Here is a 6377-nt window from a genome sequence, read left to right as displayed (position 1 = left end):
GGAATAAAATACTACTGAAATCTCTTTTGTACTCTTTCGTGGTCTCAATTTTTCCTTTTCCTCTTTAGGACAAACCCCACCATGAAATTTGTGGATGCGTTTCAAGTCCATGTTCTTATGCTTTTATTGCATTTTATACCTCTGAAAATCATATGTATATTACTCCGTAATTGTTTTTAAATTAAGACATTCTATCATTGTATCATTCTGAAGTTTTCCTTTTCTTAAACCCCCAAATTATGTTTTTGAGATTTGTCCATTTGTGTACTTACACTGAATTTATTTCAATTGCTTGCTGGATAACAGCCCAATGGATGAATATATCCTTTTTTTTTTTTAGACAAGAATCTCAAGCTGGGTGGAGTGCTGTGGCATCATAGCTCACAGCAACCTCCAACTCTTGGGCTCAAGTGATCCTCTTGCCTCAGTTTTTCTATTTTTAGTAGAGACTGGAGTCTCGCTTTTTTTCTCAGGCTGGTCTCAAACTCCTGAGCTCAAGCAATACACCTGCCTTGGCCTCCCAGAGTGCTAGGATTACAGGCGTGAGCCACTGTGCCTGGACTATATCCCATTTTTTTTATCTGGTCCCCTATTGGAACGCCCGGGTACTGCCTGGTCCCTTACTCTCAGAGACCCTCAGTCTCTCCCCCTCCAGCCTGCCCTAGGTGTGCAGAGTCCTGTGATGGCTCTGAAATGCTGTTGTTGCTGGTCTCTTTCCTAGGTGCAGCCTCTGAGCTGGAGACTGGGAGGGAGGAAGTTTATTAGTAGGGAGGACTCTTGGGATCCACACGGGTGGAAGAGATGGGAAGGAAGCAGAATGGGCAGAGGGAATTACGGGCCATGATGCAACCTCAGGAAGCTCCAGCCTGCCCACAGTGGCCTCTGAAGCCAGTATGACTCCTCCAAGTTGTTCTGAGAGGGGGTGAGCATCTGGGCCTTTGTACCCCTACATCTGACTGGATGTGAGCATGTTTAGAAGGGGACAGGGCCATGAGCTAAGTGGCGCTCTTCAGGTGGGCCTCTTTCAATGATGCTGACCACTGGGAGCATGTCCAGCAGCTAGGGAGCTCAGTCCCTTACTCCCTCAGGAGGCATCTGGACAACATGTGTCAGCATCCCCTGCGGTTGTCCTGCTACGTCCCTGCCTAGACAATCAGGTGCTTCCTGCGATTGTTAGAAGGGCTGAGGTTTCCAAATGGCCCTCTCCTGCAGCCCTACTGATCCAGGTGTCTAGTGAATCTGCTACAGACTCTATCCACTCATGACCTAGGAGTGTTCTCACATGCTTAACCTGATTTGGGCCTATCTATACTCCATCTCACAAAAAGTAAATTATCTGAAGTCGCTGGCATGTTGATTAATGGATCAGTTCATTTGTTCATTCACAAATATTTAGTGAGTGCTGACTGTATGTCCAGGCATGATTCGAGGGTTGGAACCATCGGAAGTTATATTCTTGGACAGCCACATCGGCTCATGCCTGTAATCCCAGCACTCTGGGAGGCTGAGGCAGGAGGACCGCTTGAGGTCATGAGTTGGAAACCAGCCTAATCAAGAATATTACCCTGTCTCTACAAAAAATTGACAGATTATGCAGAAGTGGTATGGTGTGCCTATCATAGTCCCAGCTATAAGTACTTAGGAAGATGAGGCAGGAAGATCACTCGAGCCCATGAGTTTGAGGTTGCGGTGAGCTATGGCACCACCTCATGACCATGCCACAGAGCAAGACCTTGTCTCAACAGAAGCACAAAAAAGAAGTTATATTCTAGAAGAAAAAAGAGGAAAGGCAGACAGCAAACTAAGAAACAAATATTATGATAGGGATATGTTAAGTGAAAAAAAATTATAACAAGTTAAGGGGACAGAGAGTGAGGGAAGAAGAGGACATTATTTTATTTTATTGTTTTTTTTTGAGACAGAGCCTCAAGCTGTCGCTCTGGGTAAAGTGCCATGGCATCACAGCTCACAGCAACCTCCAACTCCTGGGCTTTAGCAATTTTCTTTCTTGTCTCAGCCTCCCAAGTAGCTGGGACTACAGGCATCCGCCACAACACCCGGCTATTTTTTTGGTTGTAGTTGTCATTGTTGTTTGTCAGGCCTGGGCTGGATTCGAACCCACCAGCTCTGGAGTATGTGGCTGGTGTCTTAGCCAGTTGAGCTACAGACACCGAGCCACGGACGTTATTTTAAATAGGGACCTTGAGAGGCCTTTCTAACACTTTGAACTATGAGCAGAGACCAGAAAGAGAGTATGAGTATCTGGGAAAAGTGTGTCTTAGGCAGAGACACAGCATGTTCAAAGGTCCTGAGACAGGAGAGGATGGGATGTCCAAGGAACATCAGAAAAGTCATTGTGGCTGGAATGGAGGGAGGGAGTGTAACAGGAGGTCACATATGTAGCCAGGGTCAGATCAGGTGGGGCCCTATAGACCATTATAAAGACTTTTGCCATTTACCCTGAGTTGGATCCTATCCATGATGAGTTTGAAGAGACAGGTGACATGATCTGACTCGGGTTTCAACAGAAGCACACCAGCAGAATGTGAGGAACGGGAGCAGGATAGCCGTCATCTGGAAAACTGCTGGGGCTCCACCAGGAGGATGCCAGGATGGGCTATAGAGCCCAAGACTGGACACTTTCCACTGTGGAGTGAGATGGTGAAGAGGTCCCAGGACTGAGTCATTTGGCTCCCTAGCACATAGAAGCCAGGAAGAGGGTGAGGACACAGGAAGAGAAGGGGCAGCAGAACAACCTGGAAACTCTGTGAGGAAGGCTTTCCCAGGAGGGTGTGATGACTGCGTTGGCCCCTGCTGTGAATTCCCCCTTCACAATCTGCTACTGCTGAATCTGCTGCTGCTGGCACAACGTCTCCCAGGTGACAACAATTTTTCAATCATGTCAAGTAGGATTTGGGAGGTTGGGGAATTAAACACAAATTCAGATCTAGATTTTGATTATTATTATTAAGTGTAATCAAAGTTTATTGAATGATTTCTTTTGGAGCTTTCTCTCTTTTCTTCAAGCCCTTGGTTCCAAGAACTCTTTTCTAGATGTCAGTTTCAAGCTGTCCTCTAGCGCAGTGAGGCCTGCCTTTCCACCTGCAGCCCTGCCCCCGCGCAGGGACATGCTTGGCCCTGTGCTGGGCCACCGCTGCCCTTGTTCGGCTGTCCTCCGCCGTGAGTAACCTGTACTGGTAACTTTGTGCTGCTCTTCTTTACATCCCTCAGGGTCTGAGGCTCCATTTTCCACACTCAGTGGAAAAAAATTTTACAAAAAATATAAAATTTGCTTTGCCTAAATATATATTTTTTCCTTTAATAAAATACTATCTAATCCAGTTTTTGGCAGAGGACACATTGGGCTGTATTTATTGGCAATATTGTTATCTACTTAAACGAACGGAAAAGAAATCAGAGCTATTTAATGAGGTCCAAGGCTGAAGCAGTCTCTACAGTTTCCTTTGGTCTCTGCCTTTTCAAATTACAATTGAAACTCGTATTCTGAGTTCAGGGAGATCCAATGCAGGACTCCCTTTGAAGAAGGGAGAAGCCTCTTGGGCAGCGCCTGTGGCTCAAGGAGTAGGGCACCGGTCCCACATGCCGGAGGTGGCGGGTTCAAACCCAGCCCCGCCCCCCCCCCCCAAAAAAAGAAGGGAGAAGCCTCTTCCTTGTCTCCCGAGGACGTCTACCAGCCATTCCCATGCGTCAGGGTCCTTTCTGTGCCCCATCACGTGCTAAGTTTAGCTATTACACTATTGGGAAGATTTTGTTTCCTTTTGTTAAGGAGACATAACCAGCCTAATTAATCATCAGTCAGGGGCCAAGAGTCACACTTTTCTAAATCACCCTCTCCCACAAGTCTCCCCCCCTTGCAAAGAAGGATGCCCCAAGGTTCAGTTTATTCTGGCTGGCTCCCACTCCCCAGTGCCCCAGCCTGTTAAGAAAGGGAGAGAAGAGAGCACTGGGACATGGGAAAATTATAACATCAGACCCTGGGAACGTGACCGAATGCCTCTCTAGACGCATAAGTTACTTTATGTGAAACTCGCCACTGCTTTCATGCTCTCTCATTAGTTCACTTGAGCTGCCAAGATCCCAAGGAGATTGGGGAGCAGCCATCTCCACTTCAGACAAAATCTGTCTGCATTCATTTTTGCTGTCTAGGAGAGTGGCATATTTCACAAAAAGAGATGACCTTGTGTTGAGAAAACACTTTGGTGAGATGAGGCTGAGGCAGACAGAGCCCCTGTGCAGAGCCTGGGTATCCTAGGGGTGAGTCACAGGAGGCCCCACGGGGTCCCACATAATCCTGGAGAAGCCTGGATTTCCTGGGTCAGCCCCAGAGAGAGGGAGGAGACAGGGGCTTGTGAACACCTGCTGGGTTCACATTATCTGTCTCGCTTACTGACTGAGGGGGTCCCTGGCATATAGTAGACATTCAATAAAATGTTTCAGTCAATAGAGAGAAGCAGGAGATGTGAGGAACCCTTTCGCAGGGTCCTGATTGCATTCTTGTGGCTTGGGGTCTGGGAACTCAGAAAAATTGAAATTGGAAGCATTTGATATACACACATTTTATGGATGTGGCCGCTGAGCTCAGAGAAGTTAGATAATCTAAAGTTGTTAAAGATTTTTTGATGGTTTTATTTTTTTATTTGTTTGTTTATTTGTTTAAGGAGATGGAGGCCTCCCTGTGTTGCCCAGGCTAGTCTGGAACCCCTGGCCTCAAGCTGTCCTCCTGCCTTGGCCTCCCAAAGTGCTGGGATTACAGGTGAGAGTCACTGTCACCGGTCTCTCACCACTTCAGTTTGGGCTATGGTCTAACTTAGAAGTGTGAGAGAAAATGGACGGATATGGTGGGCTCCTAGGTGTCTATTTGCTGAATTACTATGAATACTCTGGCTTTCCAGGGAGGAGCTAGTGCTCACCATGGAAGTGTGCGATGGGGGAAGGCCCTGGGTTGGGAAGCAGGGCACCTGGGGCCTTCCCTGGCCTCTACCTCTTCTTTGCCACTTGACTCGGGGCCAGTCACTTCTCCATAGACCTCAGTATCCTGTTGGGAAAAGAGAGGAGGTCAGATGAGTTAATACCTAATGTCCTCTGATAAATCTCTCTTGATTCCTCCTAATGTCAGAACAGTCTTGGTTTATCACTCATCCCAGTTTGCCTGGGAGGGAGAGGAGTTCCCAGGACATGGCCTTTCTGTTTTAAAACTAGGACAGAGAGATTTATCAAATGTGGAATTTTCACATGAGTCTCAAAATTAGAGTCTCAAGCCCCAATAAATATAAGGCTGGAGGTGTCCGAGGCACATTCTGCACTCTAGCCCTCCAGGAAGGAAAGAGAGCTCCTTCAGCCCTCCGGGAACCAGCAACGGACTTTATCTCCACAGGTACCTTCAGTGTGGTTGCCTTCTCACTGGGGCTGCTCCTGGTAATGGCTACTGCGTTCCCCACTTCTGAGCCCCTGGAAAATTTGGAAGAAGATACCACCCCCCAAAAGTCATTGTCACTCACTACTCCAGAACAAACCGTAGGACTCATAAATCACATCATCACAAAAATCTGTTCCCTGAATGAGAAGATGTGCAGTGAGTTATCACGTGTGGAGCAGCAAGTGCACACTGGCAGGTCCCAGACTTCACCCTCGCAGGTTGGAAGATGGAGATGGATGCTTCGAGTCTGGATTCGACAGGAGGCGTGCCTGACAAGAATCAGCTACGGTCTTAAGGGGTATGAGAAATATCTGGAGTACATTGAGAGCAAGTTTGAGAGTGATTTGAACAAATCACTTTGGCTACAAATCACTACAGCTTTGGCTCTGGGCACAAAATACCTGATCCAGCTCCTGAAGTAAAAGATGAAGAATCAGGTGCTATAGCCACCCCTGACCCAACCACAGATGCCGACCTGATGGAAAAGCTGAACGCACAGAATGAGTGGGAACAGAACATGGCCATTCACTTAACCGGAGCACCTGCATGACCCCCTCAGGCCCTGTGCCAGACCTACCTCGGGCTTCTAAGATTGCTGGGGTTCACGGGCAGTCCTTCCCCTGGGTCTCAGTCAGTCTGCTGTGCACATAACTTTATGCTGTTCTCTGTGAAGAACTAATGGACAGTATTTTAATTATTATTAATTTACTGATAATTTAAATATGTGAAGTTGAGTCAATTTATGTGCACTCACACATTTATATTTATATATTTATATTTTATGAAGTACCGCTTGAGATACTTTACATATTAGTTCTGAGATAATATAAAATGGCTATGTGGTTTGAGTATCCTGCGTTTCAGAGCCAGATCATCTCTTGGAATGTGTAAGCTTACCTCCGATAAATTGCTAACATAATACATATTTTTAAAAGAAATA

General features: G+C 46.7%; 1 pseudogene; it reads left to right on the top strand.

Moving 5' to 3' along the window:
• The first annotated feature begins 2899 nt into the window (after positions 1 to 2899).
• On the top strand, positions 2900 to 5987 carry LOC128588815 (interleukin-6-like; annotated as a pseudogene).
• Positions 5988 to 6377: the final 390 nt, after the last annotated feature.

Source organism: Nycticebus coucang, chromosome 6, assembly GCF_027406575.1.
Source record: "Nycticebus coucang isolate mNycCou1 chromosome 6, mNycCou1.pri, whole genome shotgun sequence".
Lineage (NCBI taxonomy): Eukaryota > Metazoa > Chordata > Mammalia > Primates > Lorisidae > Nycticebus > Nycticebus coucang.
The sequence above is the reverse complement of the archived record's forward strand: the minus strand, read 5'-3'. Positions and strand labels throughout refer to the sequence as shown.